Source organism: Danio aesculapii, chromosome 23, assembly GCF_903798145.1.
Source record: "Danio aesculapii chromosome 23, fDanAes4.1, whole genome shotgun sequence".
Taxonomy (NCBI): Eukaryota; Metazoa; Chordata; class Actinopteri; order Cypriniformes; family Danionidae; genus Danio; species Danio aesculapii.
The window spans coordinates 23834702-23858319 of record NC_079457.1 but is presented as its reverse complement, the minus strand read 5'-3'; the positions used below and the strand labels follow the sequence as shown (position 1 = coordinate 23858319).

General features: G+C 34.0%; 1 pseudogene; it reads right to left on the bottom strand.

Moving 5' to 3' along the window:
* Positions 1-645: 645 nt before the first annotated feature.
* LOC130217847 (ephrin type-A receptor 2-like) overlaps positions 646-23618 on the bottom strand; it is a 48883-nt pseudogene continuing 25910 nt past the window's right edge.

Genomic DNA, 23618 nt, shown 5'->3' with positions numbered 1-23618 from the left:
CAAACTCAGTCCCTAGAGGGCGGGTGCCTGCAGATTTTAGCTCCAACTTGCCCCAACACACCTGCAAGGATGTTTCTAGAAAGCCTAGAAAGGGCTTGATTAGCTGGCCTAGGTTTGTTCTGATTGGGGTTGGAACCAAAACTCTGCCAGAACAATGGCCCTCCAGAATCAAGTGTGGACACCCCTGATCTAGAACAAAAAGAAAATGATACATTTACTGTAATCCTGGTTCCCCTGACTTAAAATGTAAAGATTAATAGTCCTTTATTTAAGTACACTTATGTATGTGCAAACTAGTAATTTGTTCAGTTGGAAACATTTGAAAATCCTTACAATCCTCCATCACACAAATAAACACAGATCTGCTATAGGGAGAAGTCCCAGCAAGCATTTTTTTAAACATGTATAATAGAAGTCTAAACAAAGACGTCTTAGCTAAAACAAGGCTAAAAATGGTCTGTCAGTGAAAATCTAATAGATGTCTAAGAATAAGCCAAAACTAGACTAGTCATCAAATAAACAGAAATGAATGACCACACATATATAGTCTGTCCAATCTGTCTATTTGACGACTAGTCTAGTCTTGGGCTTCTTAGATGTCTATTAGATTTTCACTGACAGCGAGGGGGGTGTGATTGGGTAGTGATTTTGGGGTCCAAGCAATTCCAGCCATGGGATTTCAAAAGTTTTACAAGGTGCTTTACTTGTTATTATTAATTTTTTGCATTGCGATAAAAATTTAGAAAAGAAGATCAACTGATATAATGATTAAAACTTTTCTAAAATGCACCTTTAATTTTTTTATATCATTCCATCTCCTTTTCTACATTTTATCGTAATGCAAAATAATAATAAGAAGAAGTAAAGCATCTTTGATTTGTTTTCTTTAAATTAATTCACAACTAAAAATATTAAATGAACTTTTTCTTTACTAATTTGACTGCTGGACCGGTCCATGATTGAAGGTGGGGGACACATTTGCACAGATGTAATAATTACGTTCAAATTAAACTTTTTAGACCCTCACCATACAAAATATGCTAGAAAACAATGTTATATATAATTTATAGGTATCCTTTATACTTCTAGGTGTTATTTGGGGGCCCTCAGATTTCCTTGAGGCCTAAGCGGATGCTTACTTTGCTTACTGGTTAAATCCGCCCCTGGTGACGGCCCAAGTTTAGCTTTGTTTTAGCCAAGCTGTCTACATTTAGATGTCTATGAGACGTCTATTAAGCACAAAATTGTTTGCTGGGGTGTTTCTGATGCCTGTATTGAGCACTAATAGGCAACTATGCAACTATAATGAGGGAAAAATGCATTCGTGTGACATCATGTCCTGTTTTGGTTACTTTACATGTCTTTGGTACATGTTACCATGTTACAAAATAAACAATACCCAATCTTTTCAGCAGTCTCAGTCAGCTTATTTGATGCATAGAAATGTCTGGATGACAGCAATTATTCAAATGAACCAAAATAATGAGCAATCCCACCACAGTTTGCAGTAATCAAAGCAAACCTGCCAAATGTGAACACACCCTAAGAGTAAAGCAGATTCTTCCCTCTATAAATACAAAATGAAAAGAAGCTTAACATTAAAACAAGTTTTTCCATACAAGTGGGCCTGTTTGAAACCATACTGAGGTCCTGCAAGTCATAATAATCAAGGAAGGTCATATCCCAGCGTATCTTGATCGGTTAATCATGAAGCAGATCTGCTGAAGATAGTCTCTGTGATTCACAGCTCCAGGCCACTTTAATCTCCTGACACACAATGAATAACAGAATCCACAAATCCCAGCAACAGAACTGTCCGTTTGATCATATTCTTGGTCTGCGAGGACTGTCACTTGCTGCAAATATCTGAAAATCACAACCGTGCGTTTGTTTACAGAACGCCGCCGGATCACATTTTCCCATTTGATTTAATCCGGCAATCGGTTCCAGAACTGCGTTTTTCTTCTTAACTCGTTTCCATTTTGTCATTTTCGCTCGCTCTTTGTTCCATCCGATCCTTAATGTCATCGTGGCTGTAACCTTTCCTGACGATAAGGGATGAGACGGCGGCTGAGATTTCTGATTTAAGTGCTATTTCATGGCGGCGCCTCCGCTCTTCTTGTTTGCAGAGAAAACACAGGACTGAAAGAACGCCTCGCTGCTCTGTTTCATCTAAAACCAGAGATTTTTAAACTTGATGGTCCAAAGCATATAGCGCTGAGAGTGCAATTGTAAAGAAAATGTCATCGCGCGAGACATCAAATCACGGCCAACTCAAGCATGATTGAAACCAGAGAGCATCACAATCAGCGAAACATCACTAAGTCTTAACGCTCGCCTCCATATTTCTGGAAGAGAAAGACCTGCGGGTCTGTTTTTCTCTCATAATTCTGTCAGAAAGACACAGTGCCAGTTCACCATTGGAGGAGAAACGAATAAGATCTGAAAGTAGCTAAAAGTAGCCGCTAACTAGCATTGATCAATCACTCTCTGGCTAAAATGAAGCATGCATATGAATAAAAAAAAAGTAAAAGAAACGACTATATCTTCTCAAAAAATAAAAAATAAACATATGCTTATGGTAAAAATGTCTAATATACATGGTTTTGATGCATACATCAATAGCTTTTTTGATTGTTTTACACGTCTTCCATTTTGTTGGTAAGTACGTCAAATGCTACACGTCTCCACGCCGGTGAAAGTCCTTCTGGCTAGTCTGGAGGTGTTTTATTATTTATTTATTTTTGGCCAGGTGAAGGTCTGTCCCTGCAGTCCAATCCCAAGGCAGATGAGAGTTCATTCAGTCCACAGCCAAAGGTGCTGCTTAAAGACAGTTCACACTGCAAACACACTCAGGGTGCTCGTCTGGTCCTTTAGTCCCAGGATGCTGTAGGCAATCCGCTTCAGGTGACCCGGCAGACGCACTCCAATGTTACGGATGTCCCTGAGAAATAAAATAGAAAGAGCATGGTTATTATGGTTTTACATTTTTACAATTTTTCGGTCACACCCTACCCTATCTTAATGGAATAGTGTTCCATTAGTTAATGTATTTACTAGCATGAACTAAGAACGAACAATAGCCTACTTGTACAAGACTTATTTATCATAGTTTATCATTTACTGATGCATTATTGAAATCCTAAGCTTTGGTTGTTAACATTAGTTAATGCACAATAACAAAAATTAAGAATGAAGGACTTTATTTTCATCAACTAATGTTAACAAAGATAAATATATAATGTAATAAATGAAGTTTATATTAACTAATTATCTTTTTTTGCCCATATATTTAGTTGTTTATGCCTGTTCTCACAGTTTTTCTATAATTCTGGGTCCTTTGCTTAGTTAATTTACAAAATTGTATAATATATCAGTAGTTCTAAAAGTGGGGGACAATGACAGGGGGTTGCTTGGTGATTTCCAAAAGTACAATATAAACACAAATAGTAGTTAATAGTTACAATAAAAATGCAACAACATGCAAATAAAAGCCATCAGCCTTTTAATTTATTTCATAGGATCGTGTGCTTACATTAATATGATAACCTAGCAATAGCATCAGCTGCAGCAGATTGATTTTAAAGCACCAGGTTAAACTTTCTGACACCTTTATGGCAATTTATCAATACATAAAAATAAATACAGGCCACTACAGAATATTGTGAATGATCTCTGATTAGCGGTCTCCAAAATTCAACCAAGAATAGACTTGTGCTGAAAACAGGTGAGGTTAATATTAAATTAAACAAACTAATAAATGACTATATTAAAGATAGCCTACACTGCAAAAAATTAAATGATCAATTAGTCCTGACAGCATAAGCTTTTATGTCATTGTAACTTATTAAACTAAGTTAATCATGTTTTAACTTAATTTTATAAGTTACACAAGTCAGTTTAACATAATACAAGTTCAATGGACTCATACGATTAATTTGATTCAGCTTAAAATTTTAAGCAAGCAAGATTTTTCTTACAGTATATGGTTGTTAGACTCTTCCACTTTTTTGTCTTGTCAATATGCTCGTGTTTATATAGGCCTGTTCTTGTGTGTGCAACATTTGTATGCTTATAACCATCTCAGAGGAATTTGGGGGTCATGAGTCCCTGGCATTGTTATTTTGGGGCTGAAATGTTTGAGAACCGCTGTAATATACCATGAATTTAGAATCTAAAATGAATTTATGTCCGTTTTAGTTCGATTTTTATTAGTATTGAGTCATTAACAAAGTTTAAATATGTATTTTTGCTATTTTTTGAGCCAGGATTCGAACTTGGGATGGCTGAAAAACAATGGCGCTACATTCAAATAATTTACTTTTGCTGCTTGTTCAAACCACTTATTTAAAATGAGTTGAAACAACACAATTCTTACGTTTTTTGGGGGGGAACATCTTAAATGTTTTATGTTCAATCCACTTAAATTTGTATAAAAAAAAATCAGCTAACTTAATTGTTTTGTGTTGAGACAACATTAAGGAATTGTGTGTAATCCAGCATTTTTTACAGTGTACATGTCGGCACACAGTCTGTGAGGCTATTACTGCTGATGATAAAAATTATTTGTATTATATATAAATATGAATCTTATTTGAACATTTTTATTCGACGTTTCCTTCAGTTTCAGTCAGTGATACCAGCACTGTGTGAAGCTGCATGAAAATGACACATATTCTCCTCTTTGAAAAAGCCATTCTGAATCAGCTGTTTAAAAAGCAAGCACGTTATCTGAATCCTAATTACATTTTTAATTAGCGCCTTGATGATTTAACAAGGCTTCCCTTCGCCCGCCGTGACTCAGATTTGGCCAGCACAGTCAGCGGAGGACTTGTAAATAGTTTCTGGTTTTAAAGAGTGCTACCAGATGACACCAGATGGAACAGTCGGGCCATAAAGCAAAAGACAAACACATCAAAGGCATTTCTGGTGCTCCACACAAAGTTCAGCAAGCTTCGAGGCTAAAAACACCCACGGGAGCAGAGCCAGAGGTCCTGGAGCTGTGCTGCTCCTCCACTCCCAACCCTTCATCAGTCAAACTGCCTGCTCGGAGAGTTCTCTACCTCCACACACGCCCGCAGACAGACCTTGCTAAATATTTCATGCTCAAAAGGAAAATCTGAAGTTATATGAATGAAAAATGATTTACAATCATGTCTTTAATATTCGCATGTTGAGTTAATTAGCTACTGAGGATGCAGATGCAGCCTCTGCTAGTTGCCAGATCTAGTTATTATAAATGTTGTATTGTTGGACTTAATGTGGCAGTGTTCATAATGTAATTAATGTGTTGATAAGTAAGAAGATGAAGGTTGAGGTTTACAAAAATACAAGATCTGTTCTTGTTTTGATTAATTTTGGGGGGATTGCTTTTGTTTGTTTTGGCATTATCTGGCAACACTGCACTGCTGGAACTTAAACTCACAGGCAGGAATCAAAAAAACGGAGCACGTAGATATGCTAAGGAGACTGCATTTGGTAAGACTAACCCAATGATCGTGATGATATTATCTGTGGGAAACTATCAAACGCTACAAAACAGTGGCATTATCACCCTCGTACAACAGATCTGCAAAACAACAGAAATTAAAGCACTGGCCAGGATGAAGGGTGTGATGATCAGCGTGTGATGATCAGCGTGTCAAGTCTTTGCACACAGTTTCTGTATCCAAATACTCCATCAGAGGCCAACGCAAATAAATAAATGGTACTGATATTTGCTCAGTGCGCTGCAATACTATTGAAAATCATGTTCGTAAATATTTCAATTTTTCATGCTTAATCTAAGATGGTCAGACAGTGATTCATCTTTTATAAATGGTTCAAATATAGACATAAATAATAGTGGTGATAATATTAATAATAAATAATAAATAATAATAGACAAAATCTTACCGTTTCCCTTTTTATCATTATCCAATCTCTACTGTCTCTCAAAAGACCAATAAAAAGATTTGATGTAAAATATTGGTGTCTGGGATGTAGCAAATGAATGAAAAAGATTCACTTGAATGTGTGATATGACTAAACAGTGGATATAAACAGTTATAGAAAGAGTTTTCGCAATTCAAATGAGTAGAGCTGGGGTAGGGAACCTATGGCTCGGGAGCCACATGTGGCTCTTTGACCAAAAATATGTGGCTCTCCAGCTGTCTCTCTTCAATAATATTATAAAGATAAAAAAATAATAACTGTCACTAGAAATCACATTTCTATTGAAAATACAATTACAATTCCCTTTATATTGTATTTTTACAGCTAAATGAATAAGGACTCAACGCACATGTGTGGCGCTGTGGTTTAACTCAAATCACGACACCAATAAAGGGCGAGCAACTTACATTTCTATGGTAACCTCACGCATGTAAATTCAAACAATATTCATGAGTGGCGATGGCAAAAAGAAAAAAAATCTATAATTTATCCTTTCTTAATACATTGTGATGCGTAATATTTGTTTTTGAATTGTGCATGGACATAATTAAGGTTTTGTAATATGCACACACCTCCAATGGCTCTTTAAATAAATGCATTTGATAAAAAAGAATCAGAAATGGCTCTTTGCTGAAAAAAGGTTCCCAACCCCTGGAGCCCTGACCCTGGAAACAGTTTTCCCAAAACTTACCCTCAAGTTTTTCTAAACCTTTATGAGTTTCTTTTTACTGTTAAACACAAAAGAAGATATTTTGAAGAATGCAGGAAACCCGTTACCACTGACTTCCATAGTCAGTCGCACTCATACAAATATTCTTGTTTTGCCGTTTTATTTCACATTAATCAGGAGACAAACGTTGAGCTCAATTAAAGCCTTCCTCATTGTATAGAGTAATTCAGTCCCTCCACCCTCTTTTCAAAACACTAATTATGTTGATGTCATCATTAATTAGCCAATGTTCAATTATTAAAAACATACTTAATTGGCTTCTATTTAAATACTGAACCTTACTGGACTAGGTTTTCACATCATAAGGAATGGAAGCAAATAAAATAAAAAACAAATGAATATGAGTGCAGCTCACTACTTCCTGTAAAATATTACTGCATGAAACAAAACTGTATATAAATATACATCTCTCTGTTCTCTGCATGAAGATCAGCTCGCTCTCCTTCAGCAGCGCTGCTCTCTTTCATCTCTAGTCTTGACTTTTAAGTCCAGTGGTGTGGATGTGAGGGTTGTGTGGTTTCTGGCTGCAGTGGAAGCGCAGGCCTCGACTAGTGCTGTTGGAAGGGGAGGGATGAGAGAGTCTGCCGAAACAGTGGGGAGGAAGGGAGGGATGGCAGGACGGGGCAGGGGAACATCATGCCACAATCCACCGCAGCCAAAAACCACGGCTATTCTTTCTCTCCTGCCATCACTTCAAAGAAACTAGTAGCCCTCTAAGGTGTTCGCTGAGAAGACGCTGAAACGTTCATGTGTGTTTAAGTTAAAAGTTAGCGTTTGACTCGTCTAAAGAAGGTTAAATCGTCATTACAATTTTATGTGGTTGCTGCGCTCGCCAGATACAGTAAATCAAAAAATGGTCTGTGGTTGTGTGAGATTATCCTTGTAACCAAAGCATAAATTTAAGCCACATTCAATTACCGGATCTCTAGAAGAAAAAACGTGAAAAATATTTATATGTTCGAGGAATTATTAAAAGTTCGAGGATAGCATCTGTTTAAATACAAGCTTGTCCTGACCAATCAGTCTCGGTGTAGACTGTGTGCCGCAGGAGAGAGTGAGAGCCAAACACTGCAGATTCCTTCACAAATTCCCAGAACTCTCAAATTATGTTCATCTGGGGCCATTTTATTCTCTGTTTTACATAATACTAAATTAGTTAGGCTACATTTCTGACATTATGTAAGAGGGAAATTGAAGGAAGTTTAAGAACGGGATACTGCGTGTCCAAAGACTTACTTTAATCATATATATATATATATATATATATATATATATATATATATATATATATATATATAACCGGAAAAGTATACTAATTTAAGCAAAATCAAAATAGAATAAATTATTAACTATATCAAAATCTCTCATTTAAACCTGCTGTTAACCCTAATTTTGACCTTGTTCCTGCACATGTAAAGTCAAACATTCCATTTATCTGAAGCACCAGGATATGGTAACCAATCGCAGCAATGCACTTTGGTCGGTCTCCTCAGATCATTCACTGCTGTTGTTGTCTTGTTAAGTGTTAAAGGTGTGAGCATTACTCACTCGCTCTTCATCTGCAGCACCTGCTCCATGCTGACCACGCCAGCCACGCTGAAGTTCTCACTGTACTGGCTCATCTTGATGGACTCCAGCCCTCGACACAGACCTGAAGGGAGAGCCATCTGAGCCGCTGGTGCTGGGAGCCGAATGGAACTCTGACAAAGACACAAAACACAAAAATACATTCAAGAAAACCACAGAGAGAGAGAAAGAGAGAGAGAGAGAGAGAGAGAGAGAGAGAGAGGAGAGAGAGAGAAGAGAGGAGAGGAGAGAGAGAGAAGAGAGACCTTTTCTGGTCGTAATTGATGGGTGGGGAGAGGAAAACCTGTCTGTTAGGTTCAAGAATTCTGATGAAGATTGGAAGTTTAACAGTGCGATAAACATCAGAAAATGCCAAAACCATTCGATGGTACACGGTGCGTGTCTTAACTTCACAGAGGAATGACTTTGTTTGAATTAGCACTTGAGTTTCTTGGTCAGAAATTGTGTAATAGATGTGTGTGCAAGCCTCGACTTCTCTCTGTCATGTAAAAGCTTTGAAGGAGTCATTTAAAGAATTCCGAGCATGTGTTGTGAGCTCTTACCGAGGGTCGAAGTCTGCGATGGCCTTCAGAGAATCTGGACTCTTCAGGAGTTTGTCCAGAAGGCTGACGATGTCTCCGAATCTGGGCCGCTTGGAGCGATCCTGCTGCCAGCACTGTAACATCAGCTGGTACACGGCTGAAGGGCAGTCCATCGGTGCAGGAAGACGGAAAGCTTCATTAATGGCCTTCATTACCTACAGAGAGAGAAAAAATAACATTTTGCTCAAAGAAAGGTCCAACAAACAGAGCCATAAATTATTGTTGTTAACTGCATTATAGTATTTCTTTATTATATTTGTTTTATAATTATATGTTATTATATTATTATTATTATTATTATTATTATATTATATTATTATTATTATAGCTATTATTATTATTATTATTATTATTATTATTACACTGTTACTATTATTATTACACTACAATTATTCTTTTTTGTATTTTATTTATGTTTATTTTATTTTAACTCTTTTTCTATTCTTAAGCTATTTTAATCATCTCAGTATACCTTTTTACATTTATTTTATTTTTTATAGATATTTATTTTTGTTAATATATATATATATTCTATTATTAGTAATATAATATAATATAATATAATATAATATAATATACTAATTAATATAATTATAATATAATATAATATAATAATAATATAATAAATATAAATTATAATATAATATAATAATACAACAACAACACAACAACAACAACAACAATAATAATAATAAAAATGTTATTATAAAGTGTAAATATTTATTATTCAGGTCATTTATTTTACTAGTTATCGATTACCTACGAAAAACAATATTGGACTTTGGAATATGAAAAAAACAAGAAGATTTTTCTTTATATTTGTATTACGTTATTATGTTGCTGTTTACTATTTTGTATTAAAAATAAAACATAATAATAATCATCTCATTTAAAAATTATTATTAAATTATAAATATTTATTAATCCCCAATAATATTAATTAACTCATTACTAGGCCCACGTGGAATCTGCGCACAAAGAAATCCGCAGATTTCCGCAGATTTTGAGCCCAAGATTGAGTTTATGTATTATTGGCTGTAAATGTGTGTAAATTTATATTTATTCAGTTTTTCAGTTCTTATTCAGTTAAATTAATTTCACTAATATTATTGTGATATAATAATAGTATGTAAAATGTTCATATGATTATTACATTACAGTTTGTAAATTATATTTTCGTATTTAGTAGATATATTAATGAGAGACTTGCTTGTTTACCAAATAAGTGGATCTATTTGGATTTGCATTGTAAACATTAAATAAACGTTAAAAATGTATTGTTTTTTATTTCATATATAAGTTTTTAGTTGTGATATTCCCAAAATAATTCCACATAAATCCACAGATATTTTACAAAATTTCTGCAGAAATAGCAAAAAATGTCTGCAAATTCTGTCTGGCCCCTACTAATTACCTACACACTTTTGCTCAAAGAAATCTTTAATATGGTCAATCCATACCTCATGGTTGCCTCATATCCAATACGGCCCTCTCTCCAAACGCCCATCACCTCCCACATGACAATGCACAAAACTCCACACATCAACTCGCGGATGTGAACTCCTGTACGCAATAGCCTCTGGAGCCGTCCAGCGACTCGGAATTTTACCTCCCTGGGCCCAAAGAACACACATAAACAAGTGTCAGGCAAATCCCATATAATTTCTCCAAATCCTGACATAATAAGCAGGTTGCAGTATTGGCCAAATAAAGACATCTGGAAGTTGTTGAAACCGCACGTTTATTTGCTAAGTGACTTTACGCTAGTCGTGTAGGTTGCCTTCGGGATCAATCCTCCAGGACGCCGGGAACAGACCAAAGTCAGACACCTTGCACTCCAGGTTACTGTTGACCAAGATGTTCCTGGCGGCCAGATCTCTGTGTACCATAACTCATGTCTGAGAGAATTTCATGCCCGCCGCGATGCCACGCAACATACCACAAGCTGGAAGGACGACATCTCGCCATCATGGTCCTGAGGAAGAAAGAGTTTCATTTATACTTTTTTTCTTGTGAAAAGATGAGACAAACTGTTTGTTGAGTTAAATCACTTTGAATTATCATCTGTCAGATTTTGTTTCTTTTCTGATGAGGATGAACTTGACTAACATACCTTGAGGTATTTGTCAAGAGCTCCATTTTCCATGTACTCGTCCCGTCACAATCATGGCATGCTTGACTGCAAAGAAAATAGACAGAGACAAAGAAGCTTTAGAAAATGAAAAATGATACAAATGTTAATTCTGCAGAATTAGATTACGGCTCAAGTAACAATAAAAACGTTGCTCAAAAACTATATTCAGTTCAATTAAATAAAAATAAGACAAAAAAGCTAATAATTAATCATCCAAATGAACACACACACACACGCACACACACACAAACGTTGGTATTGGTTGTTTACAAGGACTCTCCATAGACATAATGTATTTTATACAGTAAAAACGCTTATTTTATGGCCTTATATACCCCACACCAACCACCTAATCCTCATAGGAAACATGTGGAAAGTGAAAAGACCCCTTCAAGTATGATTTTTTTGAGTTTTGAATAATAAGGGCACAAGCCATGTGCTCAAAAACCACTGTAAAGTAGTACAACTGGGTCTTATTCATGTCATTATACAAATTTCTGTCCATTAAACCACCAAAACCAGTAAGCAAACACATCATACGTAAATTATATACATGCCACACATAATATATCCTGATTAACTATATAATTGTTTTTCCACTCATTGCATTCTTAAATATGCATTTATTTATTTGTATTGTTATTAATATTATTATTTAGGTTTTACGTTTATTTAGTTTTAAAATCATAAATCACTGTTTATTATTTTTACTGTCATGATTACCAGAGATCTAGGCCTTGCAGATCACTGGAATACATGCACTATCATCCAGACTACAATTCCGCCACTGAAACTAACTACAACTCCCATCAGGCACCTCACACACACACACTAGTTCCGGATCACCGGATTACACAAAGCTTGAAGCTCATCAAAGACTGATTACATGGACTATATAAAATGCGCACATTCTCACACACATTGCTGAGTCTTGTTTATCTGTCTAGACTAGTCTAGAGTTGCCGTGTTTCCTGATCCTTGTTTTGTTTATTGTTTATACTGTTTGCTGCCTGCATTGATCTCTTTGCCTGTGACCACAACTACTCTTAGGAATACCCTCATGATACAGTTCCTGATTGACCATTGCCTGTCTGACTAAGCTGTAAATAAACTGTGCTCTGTTGTCATCCCGACGACTTGTTACGAGTTGTTTTATTTATTTATTTATTAATTTATTTTTATTATTTTTTGGTCATATTTATTTTAGTATTATTTAGTTATGTATTTATTTCAATTAATTATAATAATTTTATCATTATGACCATTATTCAATTAACACCATTTAACCATTATTAACTCTGTTTATTGTTTATTGTATTAATGTCATTTCTGTTACATAGCTATTTTAAAGTATTATTATATTATTTTATTATTTGTAATGCTGTTAAATATTATTATTATTTTGTTGTTAAATATTATTATTATTATTATAATTATAACAATTAGCAGTCGACTGCACTTACATTTAGTGACGACCCCTTCCAGGCGGATGATGTTCTGGTGTGAGAACTGTCCCATGATACTGGCCTCACTCAGGAAGTCTTGTCTCTGTTTCTCAGTGTATCCCGGCTTCAGCGTTTTAACAGCTACAGCCACTTCCTTCCGGCTGGGAGCTTTGAGGATTCCTCGATACACCTCTCCAAACTCACCTACAGCATAAAAACACACACCACCAAACGCCATCAGATAAACCACATTCCACACGGAAACTCCTCAAACACGTCCTGTGACAAATAGGGGTTATTTAACAACATGCAGGAGATGCTTTGAAATGATAACCAGCATGCACAGTTAGCAAGTGGATTCATGGGACGTGGGGTCAGAAAGGCCATGAGAATCTGTGTACAACAAGCGGACAGAAACTGGAGGAGAGTTGCCGAGGGATAATAAGAGGGAAAACGTGACCACAACACACAGATCTTCTCATTTAATGCTGATGTTTGAGATGTATACTATAAACATTTAAAATTATTTAAGGCTAATTTAGTGTTTGTTTGTAAGTTGTGGTTACTTATGTATTACCGTTGCAATCAGAAATACTAAACTCCCTTTGAATTTTGTTATTTGTTAAATATTTCCCAAATTATGTTTAACAGAGCAAGGAAATTTTCACAGTATGTCTGATAATATTTTTTCTTCTGGAGAAAGTCTTATTTGTTTTATTTTGGCTAGAATAAAAGCAGTTTTAAATTTTTTAAAAGCCATTTTAAGGTCAAAATTATTGACCCTTTTAAGCTATATTTTTTTCTATAGTCTACAGAACAAACCATTGCTATACAATAACTTGCCTAATTACCCTAACCTGCCTAGTTAACCTAAGCCTTTAAATGTCACTTTAAGCTGTATAGAAGTGTCTTGAAAAAGATCTAGTGAAATATTATTTACTGTCATCATGGCAAAGATAAAATAAATCATCTTAGTTATTAGAAATGAGAAAACTATTATGTTTAGAAATGTGTTGAAAAAATCTGCTCTCCTTTACACAGAAATTGGGGGAAAAAAATAAAAAGGGGGGCTAATAATTCAGGGGGTTTAATAATGCTGATTGCAACTGTATGTCAGATTTTTTTCACCGCTCCATGTGGATTATGAAGCAAATCTCTAGAGAGCGTTAAGAAAACAACACTAATTCAATTTGAATGACGTTGGGAGGAAAACTGATAAAGAGGCACAAACTGAAAAGTGAAATAAATATCAGTAATTCTGAAGAAAATGTATTGAGAAGATAAGACTTAAGTAATTAAATACTATATTCAAAACATTTTGAATTTGAAAAAATGAGTTTAAAAATGATTTGAAATAAAAATATGGAAAACGTGGTCACTATAAACAAGCCATTAACTAAGACTATCAGCTTAAAATCTATATATTAGCAGCTTATTAATAGTTAGTAAGACAGTGATTAGGGTTACGTATTGGGGTAGAGTTAGAGATGTAGAATAAGATCATACTATATAACTACTGATAAACAGTTAGTATCTTAATAATTGGCAGGTAATAAGCATTCGTTTAAGTACAAAACCTCATTATTAACTAAAGTGCTAGCGAAAACATTTTTATACTTGAGGATTGTCATATGTGTTTATTTGTATCTTTTTTTTGTGCTGGGCAAAAATAAATCATGATTAATTGCATCCAAAATAAAAGTTTGTTTTGACATAATTTATGTATGTGTACTGTGTATATTTATTATGTATATTTAAATGAACACTTGCATGCATATATTTAAGAAAATTAGATATAAAATATGTATGTATATGATACAAATTACATATGAATTGAAATATCTATGTAACAAAATAGTTTCTATTGTAGTATTGTATAGTTTCTAATATTTCTATTAGGGCTGCACTATATTGGAAATTCCAACATTGCGATATTTTTTTTATTTTGCGATATATGTTGTGATATGAATACAGTTTCACTATATGACTTTATATCTCTATTTGGAAAGAATTTATAACGTTAGATCGATTGGGATGATTCTGCAGTGGGACTCCTTCTCTATAAAATCTAATAAGCAATCTATAACATTTCTGGAGTGCCCCAACACATTTTCATTGTGGTCTATGCTACTTGCAGTACGTTTCTGTATTTGCATATGTTTTTTTCTGATTTGGGGGCCCAAAGCAATTCAAGGTATGGGGCCATAGCATTAAAACTCAAAACACTCTCTTTCTCTATAGACATTTTAATCTCTGTAGATTCATTATTTTCTTTTTTTTGTAAACAAACTGCATGTGAAAGATATATTTTCAGTGGAACCTTTTTCTTCTTAATGTAAAATAAATAGAATAAATTCACAAACTAACTATGTACAGCCATATTTGTGATTAGATGTTAATATTTGCATGTGTAGTACCGAAGGAACGTTCCACTATTCATGGGGGTCCCCGGTTTTGAAAAGAAGCAATAACATTAAAATCTTAATGGTTATAGACAGATTTTTACAACATATAATCGAAAATTTATAAAAGAGCTTTATGATTAATATAGGTTTCTAGGCATTGATCGGGGCCCCCTAATTCCCAGGGGCCCTAAGCGGCTGCTTAACTTACCTATTGATTAAGTCCGCCCCGGGTTGTGAGTATTTTCATGCACGTGTTTAGTCAGAGATTGATGAATTAATGTTTACTATTTGCATCTCTATAAAATCTATTAAGCAATCTATAAACTTTTTGGTGTCCCCCGACACACTTTCGTTGTGGTCTGTGCTATTTGCACTGCATTTCTGTATTGGCATGTGTTGTGAATATTTTCATGCATAACAATCTATAAATACTATAAATAATTGAAATAAAGTGTTTATCACTTCCCAAATCTAAGAGCATTCAAGTACAGTAACTGAATGATCACATTAATTCAATAAAATAAATCATAGTTAAGGTCACAAAAGGTACAATTTCTTATACCTGAATGTTTTTAAAAACAATATACAATCACAGGCATGAAAAACACACACAAATCATAAATTATAATACAAACTCAACAATGCATATCCTGTGATGTGACTATTGCGAATCATCACATTGCGATATCGATGCTGAAACAATATATATTGTGCATATTGTGTAGCCCTAATTTCTATGTGTGTTTGTGTATCACTTATACATAATAAATATATATAATACACACACATATATTATGTCAAAACAAACTTTTACTTTGGATGCAGTTAACTGCAATTAATCTTTGATCAGCACTACTTTTTTTTGTTTTGAGTAAGTTTTTCTCCTTACCAAGGCTGCTTTTATTTGATCAAAATACAATAAAAACAGTAAAGTTGTGAAATATCATTGACATTTAAAATAACATTCTCAAATGTTTTATAATGTAGTTCATTCTTGTGTTTCTGAACTGAATTTACTTCTATTCTTCAGTGCCACAAGATCCTTCTGAAATCATTATAATATGATTATTGTTGGAAATTAACCATTAATAATGATTCTAATAAAACTTTTCCGCTTCATAGTTTTCTCCCAACAGGAATAGAAAGTAGGACCAATTTAGCAGTTATTTGCTTTATTTTTAAGTCATGATTAATTAACACTGATTTTTTATAGTTGTACTCCTCCATGTGGGATACGAAAAAACCTCCAGAGCGGGTTAAGAAAACAACACTAATTCAATGTGAATGACATCGGGAGGGAAAAAAATAGTCTCTTGAGGGAAAGCAGTACTACACTAAAAATATTCCAGCTCTAACATGTAAAGCTGGAATCAGACAATTTGTGATGTGCGCCTTGTTTAAGCTGTCACTCCACTGAACTGTAAAAAAGCTGTCACTTTCAATGAACTGTAACATAACTTCAAATCAATGTGTTGAAAGTCATTCCTCCCAGAATGCACTCCTAACAGCCCCACAGAGGCTTGTCAAACTGCCACGGATGTACTAACCTGCTCCGATGACTTTCTGCTTGGTGATGTGATTGGGATGAATCTCGCTGGCAAACTTTAGCACTGCTGTGTTCGGGTCTTCGTATGTGTGAGGATCAACATAGGTCTTCAGCGGCTTCAGCTGATCTGGATTGATGAGAATTTTGCATTGGATTAAAATATAAATCATCAAAAAAATCACTTAAAGATTCATTTTTTTTATTTATAGTTGTTTTTTAGTAAAATATAAGTTTTGTTTTATTCTGTAAATTACTGACTTAAAATTAAAATGTTTTCATTTAAATTATTGTTTGCAAAAAAATAACAAAAAATAATAAATATATTATTTAATATAAAATAATATAATATAAAAAAATAATATAACATTTTAATAATAATATAACATCAGGCGTGTTTATAATAATTTTAGACAACACAATACCATTGTTTTAACTTCAGAGGAATTAGGAATGTAATATTTAGTGGGAAAAAATTCCTTTTAAATCCTTTAAATCACAATAATTTAGAAGGAATTTAGTCAAATTTAAAGAATAAAACTAATATTTTCGAACACTTTGCTCAATTCCACACCTAATACATCCAGCCAATGCAGAGAAACTGAGAATTTTCAAGGGGTCTCTTTTTTAAAGGGGTCTCCCTCTAAATAAAATCAGGTTAAAATTAACCTTGTTCACATTATTCCAAACACATAACCCACCTTCATCTTAGGAACTCAAATGAAGATGTTTTAATGAAATTTGAGAGAATTGTTTTTGATTTAAAATCTGTTCACCCAAACCCCCCACCACGAAAAATAGATTTTATTTCAGATTTTATTCAAATATAAACAATGAAACCCATAAACTAAACCACAGCCTATTTAACAAGTGAGACCAATGCTGCGTCTGAAATACCTCCATAATATATAGTGCGCTAAAAACAGCATTCAAAATTAGAAAAACTGAATTAGAAAAACTGTATGCGAGAAGTAACCGGATGACCGACTACTTCTGGCGAGATTCGGAGGTGCGCATCTGATGGACGCTATGCTATCTAATAATGCTTTGTGCAAGAATTTATAAATAGGAGTGAAGAAATTCAACTTACGCAGGTAGGTTACGCAATCATGACAAAAAGGCGTATGTGATACGTCCGACTTCCATTCATACTACTCATATTCACACTATATAGAACATACTTTTATAACGGTCGAGTAGTAAATTCAAATTCACATGCAATACCTACTGAGTAGTAGGCAATTTTGGACGCAGCCCAAGCCTCAGTAGTTGTTGCTGAAGCTTACAAATACCATGTGACACACAAAAATGAAAATGATAGGTTCTCAGGCATCAAGCAAGCATATATGAGCTTCCATAATCAATAAGAACGTTGTAATTCTTTAAATGAATATTCTTTTCTTTTTTCCACATTCCAAGCCAGAGATCAGAGATTTGACTGAACGCACTTTCAACGTAGGGACAGAAATCTCTCAGATTTGTAGAAAAATACCTTCATTTGTGTGAACTAAAAAAATGCCATATGGTTACATGAATGAATTATTAGGGAATTTTTATTTAGGTGTGAACTAACCCTTTAAGAGTTTGTAAAAGAATGAAATTCGACCCCACTAACCTGGGCTGGAGAAGTAGGTATCCTCTGGGCCTTGTCTGGTGTGAGAGCTTCTTCGCCTGTGGAAGAAAAACAACTCAATGAGCTCTCTATTTTTCAGCAAAGCCACATTTCCTTTCAGACTCCAGTTTGAAGAGCAACTAGCGCTGGATTCAGTCCATTCAGTCCAGGAGTGCTTTGAAAAAAAAAAACTAAAAAAGCGGCCTGTGTTTGCCAAGTGCTGACAGAGGTCTGGGTTATCACAGGGAGCATGAAGGGCTCAGGTCGCCTTTGTAGAAGCCCTACAATCCCGTCGCCTCTTATCTCACATAATACGTCTCTCTGATTCGTCTCTTTTCAAACATGCCTCTTGTTAAGATACACTTAGTGAGCAGTCAGCGGACAGTCACCCGATTGATTCTTCCTCTAAAGAGGTAAGGAGCCGCTTCAGGAAGAGTGTGAGAGCGGTGAAAAGGGAACACTGAATGGATTTTGAAGGAGAATGAAAAGGAACGGCTTGAAGGAGTGACTGAGGGAGAGATATAAAGATGGCTGTGTGTGTGTCAAGTGCTTGTTTCTTACCGTTTTCGAAGGAGGAGGACCACAACCACGATGAAAAGCATGATGGCTCCTCCAATGGCTGCTCCGAGGATCACTGCTGTGTTTCCCGCTTTTTGAAGAGATGGGAAAACAACAACAACAACAAAGAAGCCCAGGCAAATTAGTCACTCGAGAATAAAATGCTCTTCTTTACATAAAAGAGCAACAAAAAACATGTTTGTCACTTCAGAACAAGTATCTTGTTCAGTATGAAGAGTATAAAAAGTTTTTAAAAAATAAAAAAAGGAATACAATTGAATGAGTTCAGATGCAAAAACCTCTAGGGGCCATTTGAAATTTCCTTCTAAAATTAGCATTTTTCTCAGCCTCCAATATTTATGTTATTTCACTTTAAAGGCAATGCAAATAACCAATTCTTTGCCATAAATGTGGATTTATTAAACATACACAGGATTTTCTAAACATACACACATTTTAAAAGGAAAAATTCAGATGGCATTTAGAGGTTTTTGCATCGGAACTATTTAATTAATAATTACAATAATATAAATAGTTAGTATTGTATGAAAGTAAATAGTATTTTTTGCTATTAAAATAACATTTTATTAAACATATGCATGACAAGCCCTTTTCTCTGTGTTGATGTATTTTCTATTGAAAAAAAACAATATATCTTTATGTCTATTTTTTTTAATAGATATACAAAGTAGTGAAAAAAGCTGAAGGTTTTTTGGAAAACACAAAAAAAATTAAATAAGTGAACTCAAAACCAAAACTAAAGATGAAATAAAATTGTCTAATATGTTTGTAATTTCAGAAAATAGCCATTTGTATTTTATTATAGGTCTAAAATCTGTAGAACTACATGTTGATTTCATAGGGTCGTTGAAAACTAATGCAAAGTGATCCAAATAAAACAATAAAAATAAAATAAAATACAAATAAAATAACATAAAATAAATAAAAATAAAATAATTAAAAAACAAAAATAAAATAACACGAAAAATAACATAAAATAAAAATAAAGATAATTATTTTTTAAATAAAATAAAATAACAAAATAAAATAAAATAAACAAAATAAATCAAATAAAATAAATAATAAAATAAAATAAAATAAATAAAACTAAATTTATAAATTAAGTAATTTAATTAAAAAACTATAATAAAATAAATGAACTAAAATAAACTAAAATTAATTAATTAAATTAAATAAAATTAAAATAATAAATGAACTAAAATAAATAAATGTAATTAAATAAATAAATAAATAAATAAACAAAACAAAACAAAAAAATAAATGAATAAATAAAATAAAAATAAAAATAAATAAATAAATAAATAAATAAATAAATAAATAAATAAATGAATGAATACATAAATAAAAAATAATAAAACAAAACAAAACAAAATAAAAAATAAAATAAAATAAATAATAATAATAATAAAATATGTCCACTCAAATCAAAACCTTTTCACTTGTATTCACCTGGTGGGAGTGTTGAAAACTCCTGCTCAATGCTGTAGCTGCCCGGGCTTCCCTCTGAGCTGAGAGCCTGAACTTTAAATAAGTAGACGGTGGATGGAGAAAGATCTCTGATCTGAGCCGAGTTCTTCTCAAGCACCAGCACAGTGAAGGTAGTGACCGTTCCACTGGCCTTTTCCTCATCATTTTCCTGCAGACACACCAAGAAACGCAAGATGATGAAAGGAGAATAACAATGCCTCCGTTCCAGAGGAGGGAAAGTGAAATATCAGGGCTGAAATGGATAGTGTTACTGACCTTCTTGCGAAACATCAGCTCATAACGCGTGGCCACTGGTTTGGCACGATGGGAAACAGACCACTGAAGAGAGAGGCTGGTCGGGCTGCTTTCCACAAGGTGCATTGCAGTCACTTTTGGGGGATCTGTGGGAAAAAATATATATTTACCACCATATATTTCCAGTTGTGTGATTTCATTAAGACCTGAAATATTTTTTGCACTACAACTTTTCTTAAATGTTATGTTTAACTATGCAAATGATGCAACATTTCATTAAATATGCATTAATTGCACATATTTCTAGCACAAAAATCTGAACTTTGGATGAATTCAGGTTAAAAATTCTAGTTTTTTTTACATTATAGTCAAAGATTATTGCACATGCCTCTGTAAAAACTTCAGAATGTGAATAAAGTTGTGCAGTTTAGAGTAAGTTTAATGTAAGAGCTGCTGAAGAGGAGATTTATGATTATTTATAGAAGAAAAAAGCTCGTTTTGAGAAAGCAGCCTTTCAAAATATGTATTGTAATTGAAATCTACAAAAACGTTTAAAGATATGTTACACTTAAAAGTGTTTTCTTTACATTAGCCTGGAAAAAACACTCAAAATCTCAAAATTGGCAGATGCATAGAAAAGCAGTAATTTTGCCTGCTGTGACTTGGTTTAAGAGCCTCTAAAGGACATGGATTTGTTCATACGACACAACCAAAATGGTCAAATTCGTTTAAGTGTAGGCTAATGTCACATGGTTGGCTATATGAGAAATGAGTGGGGGGAAAATGAGCATAATTGGAAACAGTCCCAGTAAACACTGTGCACTTGAGTTGGGGGAAAAACTTGAAATCCGATCTGACCGGAGTCACCATACTGACGATAATTCAGCAAAATATCTGATTTTAATCGGATTTCAAACCACAAATGGATGTGGTTTGAGTCAGGTTTGCAAACATCCGACTTTGTGATTTTTTTGTGTGTGTGTGTTTAGACTACAAAAGCTTGAATCAAAAAAGTAAAACAAAATCTCATTTTTGATGAGTATCTGATTAATACCTAAAAAAAACTATTCTAATTTTAATGCACATATATTGTTTATTTAATAAAAAAGATCTAATGGAATACACATTTAATTTAATACACATTTGCTGTACCTTGTGCTCAGTATGATTATAATAGTCTCTTCTGAATAGATTACCATTAATAAAAAAAGGAAGAGCATTTTTAGTTTTTGTTTGTTTGTTTGTTTTTATGTTTTTGTTTAGTTTTATATATATAAATCCTTTTATTTTGTATAATTTGTAAATGCAGCAAGGTTATCAAAAAAAATATGTGAAGCGTTGTATAAAAAGTCATAAAAAGGCTGCATTTATCTGATCAAAAAATAAAAGTTTTATATGTATGTAAATATTATTGCCATTTAAAATAACTTTTCTATTATAAAATATATTTAAATATGAAATATTTCTGTGAAAACAAAGCTGAAGGTTCAGCAGCCATTACTCCAGTCTTTAGTGTAGAATGAAATAATTTTAGTATGCTTAACTGATGCTTAAAAATAAATAAATAAATATAAATGAGGCAATTCATTCCGCTGTGGTGACCCCAGATTAATAAAGGGACTAAGCCGAAAAGAAAATGAATGAATAAATAAATAAATAAATATATAAATAAATAAATAAATAAATGTATATATATTAATTAAATTTATTATATTTAAATATATATTTTTTATTCATATTGAGGATTATTTAGATCATTTGAATAGAAAGTTCAGAGGAACAGTGATTACTCGACATAAAAAATATTTTGTAATAATATAATTTTCTTTTTCTTAAATATATAATAAAAACTGCTAATAAAAATACCATTTTAAAATATATTAAAAATACAATCATTTAAATGTAGATCATTTAAAAATCCACACGAAATGAAATCATGCACAAAATACACTATTTAAACAGTCTATTTAGCCCTCTTCTTCCACAAGCACTAATAGCACTGACCTGTGTAATGTAAAGCAGTGTTGATGCTGCTGACGGCTCTCTTATTGCTGAACTGAGACACTCCGCTGCGAGCTTCAACGCTGAAGGTGTAGTTCAGATGGGGTTCCAGTTCACTCACAATCACTTTGGTCTCCTTCAGATCAGTGTTGCTGGGTTCGAATCGCACTTTCTCGCCACAAGACTGGCATGTTCTTCCCTCACAGCGTTCGCAGACCACAGAGTAGGTGATATCAGAGCGTCCGCCATTATCTGCGGGAGGCTTCCAGGACAGCTGAAGCCTGCCGATGGACATCTGAGCCGTGGATGACAGCAGACTCTGAGGAGCGGACGGCAACCCTGAGACCACAAACAACACACCAGACTGTTATTTAGTTGGTCTTGTTAAAACTTGAAGAATAGTGTCAGAAAGGGAAGAGCTTAACATGACAGGAGTTAGCTGATAGCAGTAATGGATGTATCATTGGGTTGCATTTACTGTAGATGAAAAATAATTAGTAGCTGGGATTTGCTCATCACCCTGTGTTAAAGCACTTTTTGAGGAACTACACAAGTAACAAGTGATGGAAATGTTCTTGAATTTGCAAAAAAAAAAACATTTTTAAAGTTAGATGGAGGTGCTTTTGGTAAAAAAAATAATGGGTTTAATGGGAAATTGAAATGCATTTGAAATGACAATCAAATGACCAATTAGCTGGCTCCATTGGGGGCCGATCACACTGAATGTGCTTTTCCGTTCTAATAACGCAAGGCTGTTTGCTAACAAGAAAAAAGTAGTGCAGTGCACTTTTTTTATATCGCTAGGCAACGTCTGAATCGGCTGCGAGTGTTGCTGTTGATATTGATATAATTGTAATATTTAATAATATTGTGAAATTCAAGATTTGTGAAGTCATACAGCACTGCATAAAACAGCAACCAGGCACTGCAGGCAACTCAACGGAAACCCTGTCTCTGCTTTCATTTGATTGGAGAATGAAACAGATGCGACTGACGTAACGTGTTTTTTTTTTCTCAAAGTTAACTTTTTTTCAACTGCGAGCGCACATGCGTAACGTTAAAATGCGAGGCACGCAGGGCGCATAAGTAGTGCGCAAAATGCTCATCAAATCATTCAAAAAAAGGTGCCTCTCAACGCAAAACGTGCCTTCGGTTTGATCGGCCCCTTAAGCTTGCCTTGTTTACTGTTGGTTACTAGGTTACCAATACTATAGTCAGCCACTCTAAAAATTAAATGGAAACGCGCCTAATTCACATTTTCTTTAAAGGTTTTACTTCATGTTAGAATGGAAACCTGCTTACTGACAGCAACTGCTTTCCTGGAGTGTACAGTGTGTATCATTCT